This window comes from Lutzomyia longipalpis, chromosome 4 (genome assembly GCF_024334085.1).
Source record: "Lutzomyia longipalpis isolate SR_M1_2022 chromosome 4, ASM2433408v1".
NCBI classification, from domain to species: Eukaryota; Metazoa; Arthropoda; class Insecta; order Diptera; family Psychodidae; genus Lutzomyia; species Lutzomyia longipalpis.
In genome coordinates this window covers 9,982,003-9,998,047 of record NC_074710.1, presented here as the reverse complement: position 1 = coordinate 9,998,047, position 16,045 = coordinate 9,982,003, and the positions used below count along the sequence as shown (strand labels likewise).

At 32.4% G+C, this 16,045-nt stretch overlaps 2 long non-coding RNA genes across 3 annotated transcripts in view; one reads left to right on the top strand and one right to left on the bottom strand.

Annotated features, from left to right (window-relative positions):
• Window positions 1–11,751, top strand: part of LOC129796285 (uncharacterized) — a 37,262-nt gene extending 25,511 nt beyond the window's left edge. Inside the window, exon 3 of the long non-coding RNA XR_008751202.1 lies at window positions 7,427–11,751. This is a non-coding gene — a long non-coding RNA (uncharacterized LOC129796285). The remainder of the gene's footprint in view (window positions 1–7,426) is intronic.
• Window positions 449–7,453, bottom strand: LOC129796280 (uncharacterized). Of its 2 annotated transcripts, XR_008751194.1 has the most exons (4): window positions 5,407–6,573; window positions 5,204–5,283; window positions 4,798–5,047; window positions 449–3,051 (listed from the first exon to the last, which is right to left on the bottom strand). It is a non-coding gene; the product is annotated as an uncharacterized LOC129796280 (long non-coding RNA). The 2 variants fall into 2 exon arrangements; XR_008751193.1 differs by having other exon boundaries at window positions 5,204–7,453.
• Window positions 11,752–16,045: the final 4,294 nt, after the last annotated feature.

The following is a 16,045-nucleotide window of genomic DNA, read 5'->3' as shown; positions in this document are numbered from 1 at the left end:
AAAATCTTTTTTCAAGAATTACTTTAAAAAAGCGAATTTCCAGTTTCTCAACAAATAAATCAATTAATTGTTATTAAAAGATTCTTTTCTTTCTCCTCTAAGTTACCAAAAATTCTTTACACAGAAAAAAATCTTTTTTCAAGAATTACTTTAAAAAAGCGAATTTCCAGTTTCTCAATAAATAAATCAATTAATTGTTCTTAAAGGATTTTTTTCTTTCTCCTCTAAGTTACCAAAAATTCTTTACACAGAAAAAAATCTTCTTTTTTCAAGAATTACTTTAAAAAAGCGAATTTCCAGTTTCTCAACAAATCAATCAATAAATTGTTATTAAAGGATTTTTTTTCTTTCTCCTGTTACCAAAAATTCTTTACACAGAAAAAAATCTTTTTTCAAGAATTACTTTAAAAAAGCGAATTTCCAGTTTCTCAATAAATAAATCAATTAATTGTTCTTAAAGGATTTTTTTCTTTCTCCTCTAAGTTACTAAAAATTCTTTACACAGAAAAAAATCTTTTTTCAAGAATTACTTTAAAAAAGCGAATTTCCAGTTTCTCAACAAATCAATCAATAAATTGTTATTAAAGGATTTTTTTTCTTTCTCCTGTTACCAAAAATTCTTTACACAGAAAAAAATCTTCTTTTTTCAAGAATTACTTTAAAAAAGCGAATTTCCAGTTTCTCAACAAATCAATCAATAAATTGTTATTAAAGGATTTTTTTTCTTTCTCCTGTTACCAAAAATTCTTTACACAGAAAAAAATCTTCTTTTTTCAAGAATTACTTTAAAAAAGCGAATTTCCAGTTTCTCAACAAATCAATCAATAAATTGTTATTAAAGGATTTTTTTTCTTTCTCCTGTTACCAAAAATTCTTTACACAGAAAAAAATCTTTTTTCAAGAATTACTTTAAAAAAGCGAATTTCCAGTTTCTCAATAAATAAATCAATTAATTGTTCTTAAAGGATTTTTTTCTTTCTCCTCTAAGTTACCAAAAATTCTTTACACAGAAAAAAATCTTTTTTCAAGAATTACTTTAAAAAAGCGAATTTCCAGTTTCTCAACAAATCAATCAATAAATTGTTATTAAAGGATTTTTTTTCTTTCTCCTGTTACCAAAAATTCTTTACACAGAAAAAAATCTTCTTTTTTCAAGAATTACTTTAAAAAAGCGAATTTCCAGTTTCTCAACAAATCAATCAATAAATTGTTATTAAAGGATTTTTTTTCTTTCTCCTGTTACCAAAAATTCTTTACACAGAAAAAAATCTTCTTTTTTCAAGAATTACTTTAAAAAAGCGAATTTCCAGTTTCTCAACAAATAAATCAATTAATTGTTATTAAAAGATTCTTTTCTTTCTCCTCTAAGTTACCAAAAATTCTTTACACAGAAAAAAATCTTTTTTCAAGAATTACTTTAAAAAAGAGAATTTCCAGTTTCTCAACAAATAAATCAATTAATTGTTATTAAAAGATTCTTTTCTTTCTCCTCTAAGTTACCAAAAATTCTTTACACAGAAAAAAATCTTTTTTCAAGAATTACTTTAAAAAAGCGAATTTCCAGTTTCTCAACAAATCAATCAATAAATTGTTATTAAAGGATTTTTTTTCTTTCTCCTGTTACCAAAAATTCTTTACACAGAAAAAAATCTTCTTTTTTCAAGAATTACTTTAAAAAAGCGAATTTCCAGTTTCTCAACAAATCAATCAATAAATTGTTATTAAAGGATTTTTTTTCTTTCTCCTGTTACCAAAAATTCTTTACACAGAAAAAAATCTTCTTTTTTCAAGAATTACTTTAAAAAAGCGAATTTCCAGTTTCTCAACAAATAAATCAATTAATTGTTATTAAAAGATTCTTTTCTTTCTCCTCTAAGTTACCAAAAATTCTTTACACAGAAAAAAATCTTTTTTCAAGAATTACTTTAAAAAAGAGAATTTTCAGTTTCTCAACAAATTAATCAATAAATTTTTCTTAAAGGATTTTTTTCTTTCTCCTCTAAGTTACCAAAAATTCTTTACACAGAAAATTTTTTTTATTTAAAAAAAGATCTTTTTTTTTCACCATTGTGATGCTGCTGATTGTCTTTCTGTTGATTATTTCCCTTTTGAATATTTCGCGTTCTCGATGAAATTCTCGAAGTTTGTCTCTTCTGAAAGAGCCTCTTGTTGGTCTTCCGGGACAGTAGCATAATTAGCTGCTTCTCTGAATCAAAATGACAATCAAGGAGATCCGTTAACTCCTTCGTGATATCCTCCTTGAGTTCCCGCAGTCCCGCAACGGCCACCCTGATGCCATCGCGCTTCTCCTTCCCTCAGATGTCCTGCAAGTCCTGCAACTTTCTCATATCGAAGCCCTGTTTCGTCAGGAAACGTCGAAAGGTAACACCCTTCACACGATGGTATAGAGAATAGTCTTGAAGTAATCAACAATAATTCTCCTTAGAGAATTCAGCCTGTCCAGAATTGTTTGCTGCCCACCCAATTCCTGGAGGTTCTTCTTAATTGTCGTCGCTATGCCCGTGATATCACGATAGAAGACAACTGTTCGCTCCTTCTCCGTTGTTGCTTGCTTCACAACTGGCATAACAGCCGGTTTGGCTTCTTCTTTCTGCATCTCAGGTACAAAGAGCGTTTCAACAACCTCCTGAGCAGCTTCCTTTACCTTATTACGTTCTCCTTCTTCCTCAACTTGTTGCTCCGTTTGCTCCGGCTTTTGCTCTTAACTCTCCTGCTTTTGTAATTCTGCTGAACAGCTGCTTCCGGTTGCTGCACCGCAGCAGCTTCAATATCTTGCTTCTTCACCTCAACAGAAGCTGGAGATGGTTTATTTACCAACATCTTCAACACATCATAGGCTATTTTTGAGCGTATATTGGTACTACCCTCAAACTTATTCCTGTCATCTTCATCGCATTTCAAGATGATCTGTTTGAGTTTCTTAGGGTGAAAGACTTCAAAGTTACCCCACATTCATTCTTAGCCAATGCAATGGGTAGACACTTGTGAAGCCTAACAATGGAGGTTTTGAAGTGTGGGAGCATGTCGTACCTTGAAAGAAAGAATTGAAAGAATTAAAAAAAATTAGGTAGAGAAATTTGAAGGAAAATTAAAGAAACAAATTCTATAAAGTTTAGAATTTTTCCTTTTTTACAAGATTTTGTTAAATTAGTTTTGCAATGAAAGGGTTAAGAATTATGAATTTGCGTGAATATGAATCGTATGAATCTTTAGATTACATAAGATATATTGTTTAAAGATTTACAATAATTCTATAGTTTTGATGATTTAATCAATATCTATGTACATAAAATCTAAATCCTTTAAATCTTAAAATTCTCAGTGTTCCGCTAAAGATAAGATCTTCGAATCCTTAAAGCCATATAAGTATTATTTTTAACAAAAAATAAAAAAAAAGCTTTTGAACTGTTTTAAATTCTTCAAAAAAAAAAAGAAAATTAGGGATAGGGTTTCTCAAAAATCTCTAACGTTTAAAAAATATTAAGAATCCTAAAATATTTTTTAATGCAAATAACTTTTTACATATTAGAAATTTCTCAACAATTTAAAAAAAAATAAACTAAAGTTCTGTAAAAGATCAAGAGTTCTATAAAATTTTCTCAAATTATTTGAAGTTAATAAAAAAAATTAAGAAAAAAAAATCACAAAACAAATTCAAAGTCCTTAAAAACGTCCTAATTTTTCTTGTTTTTGAGTAAAATAACTTTTCAAAAATCAAACAAAAAGAAATTTAATTAAAAAAAAACAATACTTTATAATTTTACGAAATTTTAACCCTTCTTAAAAATAACACAAAGGATTAAAAAAAACTTGAAGAATAAAAAAGAAATAAAACAGAGCTAAAATTTTTAGATTTTCTAATTCTTTGGTATCAATTCATCAAGAAACGCGAATCATCTAAAGATTTATAAAAAAAAATCCAAAATCATTAAAAAAAAATAATTTAATAGAACACTGAAAAATATTACTTGAACCAGAAAAAAATATCGTAGAAAAATCGACAAAATTAAATCAAATTGAACCAATTGTTCGCTCCTGGAAGCCCCAAAGTGTCCCAACTGTAAATTCCAATTAACTACACCTTCAAAGAGATCACAAAAATGAATCTTCTGACCTTTATTTAACATTATTTTCCCCACAGAAACCGTTCCCTTTCCGCGTATTCAATGCCTTTTTCTCAAAAATTTTTTTTCAAATCCCCGCAAACTAAGGGCGTATTATGGAACTATCCGAGTGGTGGGTGGCTGTACTACATTTCTTATGAGCCACCCAGCACTCGGAAAGTTACATATTACGCCCTTCTGATTTTGTCTTCCGGAACAAAGAAGGAAAAAAGAATGAACAAAAATAGCAACTTGGAGTTTGTACACTTTTCTTTCCCGGAACGTTATGATGTGTGCCCGGAAAGTACCATAAGTGCCTGGAAGTTCAGCAGGAGGACTGCCAATTGCATCAGGAAGTTCTTAAGGGATCTTACGAACTTCCTTTTCATCACCCGACTGATCCTTGGTGTAATCTTTGGGCCAAAATCTGAGTCTATAAAAATGTTTCACGAAATTGCAAAGAGGACTTCCTAAATTTATTATTTTGGCCCCTAAATGAAATCAAAGATCAGTCGGATGTTGAAAAGGAGGTTCCCAAGAAAGCTTAAAAACATCCTGATGCAATTGGCAGTCCCCCTGCTGAACTTCCAGGCACTTATGATACTTTCCGGGCACACATCATAACGTTCCGGGAACTTCAAGTTGCTACAAAAAATATATTGGGGCTACTTACTTCTTGAGCGCTTCCAGGAGGACGTAGGGCACAAATTTTCGTTGCTAATGGTAGAGCATAATGATGCCCTTGTAATCGGGATTGTGTGCTTTGTGCTCCTCCAGCCAGAGCATAATAAAGTCCACAAGGGCGGCATATTCAGGATTTGTCTTCATCACTTTGTACGGAAGAAGTCGATGGTGATTGCGCGCAGCTGATGCCGCGGCCTGTCTGCCGGATTGAGATTCATGTACGGCATTACGCTTGTAATCTGCATCCACGGCATCCACATAGACGAAAATCAAAGACATCACCCAAAAATAGATAAAAAAATCGAATTTTTCGTTACAAAACTAATTATTTTTTTTTAAAAATAATGCAATGAAACGCTTAAAAATTTAGGGAAAGGTTGCTTTGTAAAACTTACATGATAATTAGTACTTTCCGGAGTACTTTGGTGTTGTTTTACAGTCAGGGACGTCCGGGAAGAAGAAAAAAAAACATAACCTAAAAATATGAGAAAAAATATTAGGATTTTCATGAAAATACCTTGGATACTAGTTTATCCTCCACCACGCAATCATTCTATCACCTTTTATTCACAAGATAATAGAAGAAAAACATACTTACAATGCTTTTTTCCACCAAAAATTGAGAATTTCCATCACAGCGTCAGCATTCCACCATTTTTGCACTTTTTTCCACAAACACTAGCGCCGCGCAGATATTTGGCGGAAACACTAAAAAAAATTTCCGAGGGATACCCAAAGTGGCCAAGAGATGAAAGTTCTGTGACCAGATTTGAAATCTCTTGGCCATTCTGGCATGAGAAAATGAAGGAAGCAATGTTTCCGGAAAGATTTTGGCATTAAAAAGTGGAGGAAGCAATGTTTCCGGGAAGATTTCGTAACTTTTTTCACAGATACCCAAAGTGGCCAAGAGATGAAAGTTCTGTGACCAGATTTGAAATCTCTTGGCCACTCTGGCATTAGAAAATGAAGGAAGCAATGTTTCCGGAAAGATTTTTTTTTAATTCCCACGGATACCCAGAATGGCCAGGAGATGAAAGTTCTGTGATCAGATCTGAAATCTCTTGGTCATTTTGGCATTAAAAAGTGGATGAAGCAATGTTTCCGGGAAGATTTCGAAACTTTTTCCACAGATACCCAGAATATCCAGGAGATGAAAGTTCTGTGACCAGATCTGAAATCTCTTGGTCATTTTGGCATTAAAAAGTGGATGAAGCAATGTTTCCGGGAAGATTTCGAAACTTTTTCCACAGATACCCAGAATGGCCAGGAGATGAAAGTTCTGTGACCAGATCTGAAATCTCTTGGCCACTTTGGCATCAAAAAGTGGCGGAAGCAATGTTCCCGGAAAGATTTTTTCAAAGATTCCCACGGATACCCAGAATAGCTAGGAGATGAAAGTTCTCTGATAAGATTTCCAATCTCTTGGCCACTTTGGCATTAACAAGTAGAGGAAGCAATGTTTCCGGGAAGATTTCAAAACTTTTCCCACGGACACCCAAAATTTTTTGGCCAAATTATTAAAAATAAGTGCAGATCCTAGTCAGACTGTGGAGTTACAGTGGATCTAGGATGTGCACTTTTGAATCCAGGATCTGGATCCACGGTGATGCATTTGTAGTTCCGCATTCTGTATTCACGGTGGACTTTGGAAATAAGACTACTGTGGATATACTGTGCACCCACTGTGGAGTTACTGCAGGAAATACGCCCACTGTGCAGCTACAGTGGACGCACTCCACACCCTGGAGTACTTGTGGACTCCACAGCCCACTTTACTGGGTACATTTGACTACATATAATTGTATAGACTTATGTTCTATTTATCCTCCACCTCTAAATGTTCTATTGCCATGGACTTTCCGTTGATAATTTATTTCATTTAATATTAAATAAATTCAGTTCCGAGATGATGAAACAACCCTCTCTTGATGTCTCAAAGTTTTATGTACGTAAATATGTAATACTTTCAATGGGGACGGGCAATTTATAGGTATATATAATGTACATATAGAAGAATTAGCAATTTGCGATATGATTGAGGAGTTTCATTCAATGTCAACACTTTCAAATTTGATTTCGTGATACATTATCTGGTGAATGACTGTGTTTTTCATTTTATGGCTATTTTCGCGATTTTCATATCAGCGAGACTCTGTGTCTGTGCGCTCACATACATGTGGGTATTGCTGAAATGTATGAAAACGCCAACGTGTTCGCCACTGAGTCTGCAGTGACCATTTTCATACCATATGACATGACTACAAGGCAACGATATACGTGCGTTTGCTCATGTTAAATGCAGAAAGTCATTAACTTGCCTGTTACTATGCGGAAATTGCAAATATGCCTCCCCAAAACCACTGGGGCGAATGGGGGTAATTCAGCTGCTCCGCAAATGCATAAATTTCAATTTTCACATCCAATGAACTACCCTCATTTTTACACACTAAATGTGACTGTGATGCTTACCCCCCTCCCCCCAAGTGGAGTGGCGTGAAAGAGAGGAAGGAGAGAAAAATTGAAAATGGAGTTGTCTGAGAAAATGTTTATTTTATCATATTTAACACCTCATCAGTCATTTTCTATACCTATACCTTCTTATTTCACTTTTTTTCTAGCCGTTTTCTTCAATACATATACCCTCACTCCTTGACCCCGGACTCGAGGCATTTTGATGGAAGACTCTGTAATAAGCCGCGCAGTGAGTAACCATAGCATGACTTCGAATTATATATACCTTTCGTTCTATAAATGTACACACTTATTATACTAAAAGGAGGTTTCCAAGTAATTCAATTCAATACATTGCACCCAATTATACGCTTCTCCTTTTCGATTTATTAATAATAGGGGAGAGCGGGGCTAATAAAGTCACTTAAGGGTTTGGAAAAGGCTTAAAATATCATATTTCCTATCTAGGTAGAACAAAATGATCTTAGAAAGAGTTGTAGGGCAAGAAATATCCTAAAGAATTGGACTATACATTTCGCTTTATCTGTTTGGGAAATATGATATTTTGAGCTTTTTCTAAACCCTTAAGTGACTTTTTTAACCCCGCTCTTCCCTAATATATAACCAAAATCTTATTAGATTTTTCCTAGAAAAGAAATCTTTAGCAAGACAACTATATTATCCCCCAATAATTGGCTTACTCTCCTAACATGGAAACATTCTATAATTGGGCTTAAAGAGAATGAAAGTATTGCAGAAAAACTAATTCTGCAATTAACCAAAAAATGTATTTTTTGTAGATTTCCTTACAATATTCAGAATAAGAATTTTGCATAAAAAATTAAAGATTTTCACAAAGAATATTCTTTGAAGAAAGCTTCCTTTTTTTCTTATTCTTACACAATTCAATTGGTAAAAGATTTTTTTATGAAGTATACATAAAGTAAAACCATATTAAGTATGAAGAAGTTAAAAAGGATTCTCTAGAGAATTAAAATGAGAAATTATTTAACTTTATTCTTATACTTGATGATTTCTTTCAATATTTTATTACTATAGAAATAATTTTTATAAATAAAATTAATTTACTAATTTATTAAGCTCTTTGTATTGACAATAATGGCTTATATGAGTATTAAGAGTTGCATCTCGAATTTCTTTATATTATGTGGTGAAATGTCATTAAGGATTAATATCTTTGAGACGGATTCCAGGAATGGCTTATCATTGTTTGAGTGTGTAAACAATTAAGTGGAAAAACAACATTAGAAGACCGTTAAAGAGACTACTTTATCTAAAATTTAAGGATGATATTTTAAAAGGAAATTATAGGGTTAATTTTCTTTTTTTTTCTCTTTCTTTATTAAGTTTTGGAGGAGTAGTAGAAATTTTTATTAATTTGTTTGTCATTCTAAATGCCCCACACTGTCTGTTTTGAGCAATAAGAGTTGAAAAAAATCAATTTTATATTTAAAAGAAACATTCAAACCACCAATGATTCAAAAATTCTTCAAAAAGAATAAAAGAAATTAAGGAAAAATTCAACATGCAAAGAAAATTCCATTTTCTTGTAAAAGTTTTACGTACCATGGTGATGAAAATGTGAATTTTTGAGTGAAAATCTTTTGTGGTTTAGCCATTTGGATTGTACAGTAGTTACGTTTAAACGGCTCCACGTGCCGAATTTTATCTTTAAAACAAAAATACAATTATTGAGGAGGAAAAAAAGGCCTCTGACGACATGGGCATGGCACTTGGGCTAGTATGTATGGCAGATGACACCCTCAAACTGCTTTTCTGTGTTGTAAAAGTTAAAAAAAAAAGTTCGAGAATAATATTTCGAGAATTATCTCGCGAAAGACATCAGTTCAATGGTTTTTCTGGCATGAAGATTATTTCTCATCTCTTAATTTTGCACATGTCTCTCATTAAAGGAATGCACACAAAAAAATCATTTTGAACATCAACACACTGTGAAAATATAATCGCACACCCGTTTTCGAACTTCTTGGAAAATTGCCCAAAATTTGACGAAAGCGCGCATAAAAGAAAAAACGCGGTGTGCGACATGAAAATACCATTGGCATCGGTTTATTTATTTTGTGGAAGAAGTTAAGACAAAAAATTAATATTGGGTACCTATATATAAATATAAAAAAGCTATGATTTGTGAATAAGAAAATAATAAGAATGAGAAATACATATTGCAAGTTGAGAGCTTTTTGATTTATTGCACCAGACATTAAGGTGAGTTTGCGTATCAAAATACTATTGCTTCACATCTTATAGAGTGCAAAAAAAAACAACAAAGGCAGTCCATCGTCGTATTGAGCGATATAATTGTTCAGTGTGTGCCTTCATTAAATTAATTAATGACTAATATAAAAATATGAGTCACTGAGGTAAGTTTCATTACCATGTGCTCAGCCTGGATCACGCCATTGTGTTTTGGGTTTTCTTTTTAAATGAAAATAAAAAAAAAAAGTTGTAAAATTGTGCAATTCTTCGGGGAGGAATAGCACAAAAGTAGTGCATCATTACTAATCAAACACAACACTTCTTCACCCAACGAAGGTGGAAGTGAATCACCTTCGGAACTATGTGATGAAAATTAAGTCATGTCTCATTGAAATGGAATTAATCGAGAGAGAGAAATAATATCCAAAATATGCTATCACAATATTTATTGAAATTCACTCAAAAATTGAGTGAAGCGATAAATAACCTCCTTTGAATAATTCAGCAGCTGCTTTTATAAATATTTACCCAAGTGGTGGATGTATTTATTCCTTTCCTCAGCACCTTCGCGGCGAAGCAACTAAATAAATTCTATTATATTCACACACGGAATTCTTTATCAGTGACACTGCAAGTAAATGATTAAATTTCTACATATAGTTTCATCAGCGCTCTGGTATATTTTTATCAAACACACATATTTTTCCCCACATTTATAGCTTTCTCAACTTGGCAACAATATAAATTATAAATTACTCATCAGTCGTGATCAATAAAAAAAAGAAGTATTTTATGAGATAATCAAAAATGCCCCATTTGCAAGCCAAATTTTGCTGAAAAAGTTCCTGTACAAAAATTTAAGTAAAAAACAGCAATGTAAGCAGGTGAAAAAATCATCATTATTGAAGGAAAAAGATTATTTGCACAGAGACTGTTTCGTTCGAATTTTAATGATGTGTTTAAATTTTATTTTAGTCAACCCTTAATCGAATATAAAATACAGTGGAGCTCCGTAGAGCATCATGTTTCTAATTTTGAAATTAAATTTATTTACTTACGTTATTTAGAACTTTTGAAAAACTTTTTATTATTATTAATTTTTTTATTTTTATTAACTTTTTTTTTAAATGGTACAAAACTCTTTATTTTCAGAATTTTGCTTAAATATTGACTTTTTAAAAAAAAATTTTGAAGCTTAACTCTACGAAAATTAAAAAGAAAATCCAATGAATCTCCGAATGAAAGGTAGGGGAGTAGTCAGAAATTCATTAAGTGTGTTTTGAAATTATATTTTTAAATTTTGTAGCCTAAATAAATTAATTAAAAAAACGATTTAACGTTTTTTTTTAAACATTTCTTGATGTTATTTTTTTAATGTCTAAATGTTCCTTTTTTAATAACATTTTGACGTTTCTTTTCTAACGTTTGACATTAGTTTTAATATTTTACGCTTCTTTTGTAAAGTTTGACGCATTTTTTAACGTTTGACAATTCTTTTCTAATATTCAACGACTTCTTTCTAATATTTTACATTACATATTTGACAATTATTTTGTAAAACGTTTGAAATTTTTTAAAAATATTTGTCGTTTTTTCTTTAACGTTAAATGTTTGTTTTATAACGTTTGAAAATGTCTTTTTAAATCTTATTTTTTGTTGTTGTCCAAAGCAATATTGAATTATGGGAGTAAGAGATGAAGACGAAAATGCGTTCATGTAAGGGTTAATAAGAGCGTAATACAACACTCGTAATAAAATTTTTTTCACATTTTTCTTTTTTAAATATTTTCTTCCTCTTCATGTCACTTTGTGATATTCCTTTAAACACTGCACAGCTTACCAGAGATAAGTTTCCTCCTTCTTTACTCTACTCATTCCTCACCATTTAGCACACAGAAATTGATATCCTGGTGTGCTGGAGAAGTAAAAGACCGCAAAATAAATATGATAGTAGCAAGTACTGATAAAACCCCTTTCACATCCATTGTTCGCGACTGTGGTGTTTTATATCGTGCAAGAATATACCCATGAAAATGACTTGTACATTGGAGTTAATTTCTCTATGTACGAGCTCTCCACTTTTTTTTCCCTTTTAGACTTTCTCAACCGGAGCTCTGTAACCCGAAGAGATGGGGCAATATTAAATGCAAAAAGTTTCTGCAATTGTGGAAACCGTATAAGTTATTATATTATATGTAATTTGGGAGAGTCGCAGAGGAGTCAGCTTCGGAGTTGAATACATATAAGTGAAAAAGAATTAGAAATAAAATATATTTAGCTACACATTGCACCTTATCTTTGCTGCCATGAAGCTCTCTCTCTGTGTGGGCTGAAGTCATTATAGTTTTTTTTCTACTCTTCCATTCTCATAAAAGTGGGACCTATTGGTAGGAGTCCTCGCATATGATCACCAAATTTTCAGCTTCAACCCAAAATAGAAACATTTTAATTTGGGGATTCCGTTTGTGTTCTGAATGCATTTTCATATGGCATGAAAAGACACATTGGATGGCATAGAAGAGAAAGCCAAACAGCAGTAAATGTAGTGCCAAGCGATAGACGAAGGCACACGTTGTATGAGTTTTTAGGTATGATATGATTGTTTTATTTTCCAAAAATTAATAACTAAATTATTCTGATTTTCTTTTAAATTAAAAAGGAGTTTATTTATTTTTATAATTTTTATGAGATTATTTGAAGATATTCAAGCATTTTTTTTTAACGGTCAAGCAAGAAATATTCAAAAAGAATTCTTATTTAATTTGGGAAAGATTCTAAAAAGATTTACGTAAAAAATGCATATATTACGCCCCCATTTTAGCTAATTTTGTATTTTCAATACATTAACCCTTTAGGGTCCAACGTGAAACATAAAGACATTGAAACATGCGCTCTTTTATCGCGATTTTTATTCTATGAATTTTTTTAGAGGACTTTTCTCAGTCAGAACGTCTTCTTTGGCCCCTTATGCGTGAATTTGATGCATTTGTAACATGGAAAAACAATTACATTAATAAATAATTGAAAAACTAAAATGTTTCATGTTTGGGTCAGCGTATGACCCAAAAAACCTTAAAGGGTTAAGATATGCTAGCGTTGCCTTAATTAATGTTTATTTTAATTTTGACTATCCTTTTTTTGTAAGATTTTGTTCTTCATGGTTTCATGAGAGTCCCTCCTGAATCATGAAAATGCCGTCTTTGTATTTTTAGTTAATTATAATAAAATGGAGACGCCGGGTAAGAACCAGGCGCCTCCATATGCACGCCAAGCATTTCTTTTTGAATTTCTTGCTGGCTTTAAAGGAAAATTAATTAATTTGAAAGCTTTAATAGCTTGTCTTCATCAATTAATTTTCTCTTCCTTCGAGGAAAAAGGATGTTGTCCTCTTCAAACTTTCACGTATCCATCTGTTCAGATTATCTCACTTTACAATTCATTGGGAGAAGCTGCCATTTCAATAACATTGACTTGCAGCACATAACAAGCATTTTGTGTGGATGTTTTTCTGGTTGCCGTTCAAATTTTGCATTTGGCTTTTTCCATATGTACGATTGCAATGCTTCGTCGTAATCTCATGTTTTGCATCGTTTTCAAATCTCATATTACCAAGGGCTTCTCTGGCATACAAATTTGCATATATTTAGTGCCGAAAAACACCAAAATGGCGAAGAGATTAGCAATTTTTGTATTCACTGTGTATGAAATCTGTTTCAAAATAATACCAATAATAACAACCAAATATCGCGAGAGATTGTTTGGGTGGTGGAATAGTTTTGAGGGGATATTTTTCACGGCTTTTCACACGCTTCCTCCGCCCCTCTCTACGCTCAGAATTGCAGCATTAATGGGGCTACAATGGAAAATTTTCCTCATGCAAAAAAAGCAAATTTACTTTCAGAAGTATCAGATTTTTTTCATTTCCATGGAAATCTTAAGCGGTGTAATTTTAAAGTCATTTTTTTTGCAGAAAACGCAAAAAAAATGAACTTCAACATACTGAAATTTAGCACTTTCGACGTGAGATTTTCTCGCGAAATCTTCTTACTCTTGATCTTCTCAAAAGAAGCATGAAGAGTAGCACGAAAAGTGCCAAATTATTCGTCATAGGTTACGCTCTATTATAGCAAAAAGTTGTATTTGCAATAAGATGTGAAAAAATAGGATTTGTAGACGATGTGTCGGCGTTGATTAGGGCGGTGTGTATTTTAGAAAATTTACATAGAATTTTAGCTTCAGGAAATTTCTTTTGCCATTTGCAGCATCACCTGGTAATAAGATTAAAATAAATTCTAAGCAGAATTATCCCTAAAGATTTGAATTTTTTTTTGGGGGTGAAGAAAAAATCAACTCAGACGTGCTGAGGATTTTCTCAAATGAAAGGACTTGAGGAGTCCTGAAACTGTTTAGGATATTACATTACAACTTCAATAAACAGCCATCAGTGACGCTAAATTAAAATAAAGAACCAAAAGCTCCCTCTAAGGAGATATCTCCTAATCCTTATTATTGGTTTTCCTTTAATTTTAAGATTATATAGGAGATAGCTATTTGATAATTTCTTAGGTCTCAATGTTTGGTTCTATTGGCTTGTTTTTCCGTAAGAAAAAAATATTTTGTATTGGAAAAAATCTTTATAGGACAACGACAACCCAATACGGAAAAGAAGGCCTGACGTCGGAAAAGATTTTGTTCGGTTTTGCAAAACCCTAGAGAATCCATTACAATAATTGATTTTGATCCTTTTTGAGTGATTTAATTGTGATTATGCATTTTGTATTCAGGACATTGCACAGTGCGCAGTGCATTGTACCTACACCTTGCATGATGCCATTTCGAAACTTCCTGGTACATAGGAATGCTTTTCACAGGATAGAATCCGTATAATTGAGAAGGGATTAATGGCTGAAATTGAAAGCCTCCCCCATCTGACAAGTCCAATGCAAAATTCACAGGACCTCCTGTGGAAAATGGTATCGTTGCCACGGCGATGAATGCTTTAAATCCAATTTATGATTCTGAAATGGAAACCTGAAATGGTATACATATATAATATATGGTAATGCCTCTCTTTCACACAATGTGACGGTCTAACCCCAAACCTCACATGATACATGTATGCAATGGCTGTAGCCACCAGGATATGGAGTTGTGCCCCCCTTGGGATCTTGTTGTGTGTTGATTAGGAGAAAATTGCGATGAAGGTTTCTAGGGCTCAGCTGCCAGCATACAATTCGATTGAGTTTAAGTATGGCACCCAATTGAGTGATGATTTTAGATGAGGATAAATTAAATTGTTGTATCATCATTTGGATGAGAGTATCGTGTCAAATACTCACAGTTGCCACTATATGGTGTATGTTATGTATAAAGTAAATTAATCTTTCTTTTGAGACTGCAACAATATAATGTACAAGAACTCATGCAAAAGGCAATTTATTTGAAAAAGCCACTATAAATAGTAAGTGTGGACAATCAATTAATGGGGGAGAAGAAGGCCTGACATGGTGCCGATAAAACTGCCAAATGCCAATAGTTTGACATGATATTTTTAGTATGTCTCCAATTGTGATAAATTTGAAATGAAAATTGGTTGAAGAAATGGTGACGCTACTCTTTTTTATATACTTTTTTTTCTTCTTCTCTAAATTGGTCGTCTTTGTTCGCGCGATGGCTTTCCATCCGATACGATGGTTGGGCTTAGGAGGAAGGCAATTTTGTGTGGCCCTAGCAACAGAGAGCGAGGTTCTCTTTTGTGAAACTCTCAGCTGAGCCACTATACATAATAAAACACTACATATATATAAGAAAGTTGTACTCTTTCGCACCCATTGCAAGAGATGATGAAGAGGAAACTCGAATGTTGTGGTTGCTGCAAAAGTTATGGTTTTTCTTATATGATTCACTAAATATAAAGTTCAGATCTTTTTTTTTTGTTTATTTATTAACCCTTTCACGTTTTATGGGTCATACGCTGACCCAAACGTGAAACATTTTTTTTTCAATTATTTATGAATGTAATTGTTTTTCCATGTTACAAATGCATCATATTCACGCATAAGGGGCCAAAGAAGATGTTCTGACTGAGAAAAGTCCTCTAAAAAAATCATAGAATAAAAATCGCGATAAAAGAGTGCATGTTTCAATGTTTTTATGTTTCACGTTGGACGCTAAAGGGATCAATTTCACTTTCAGTTTAAAATATGTTTCATTAATTAAATGATTGCAGGAGTTTATGTATTTCTATTTAGAAAAGTTCTTCATTCCAAGAAATTATTACTTAATTATTAAATTAGCAATATATAATAATACTAAAAAAATCGCCAAAGAAAATTTATCATTTTCCACTGACTGGATAAAACTGAATAGTTGTTAAATATTAACCCAAAAAATGCTTATTATGACATCATTATTGCGTTTTTACTTTGATGTAGGTAGCAAATTTCATGATCGGGCAAGCAGCTTAGAAGGACCTTTTCTTATTATAAAGATCAGATCGGGTTCAAACTTGGGAAGAGCACCAACTAGGCTGCCTAAATACTTAAAAA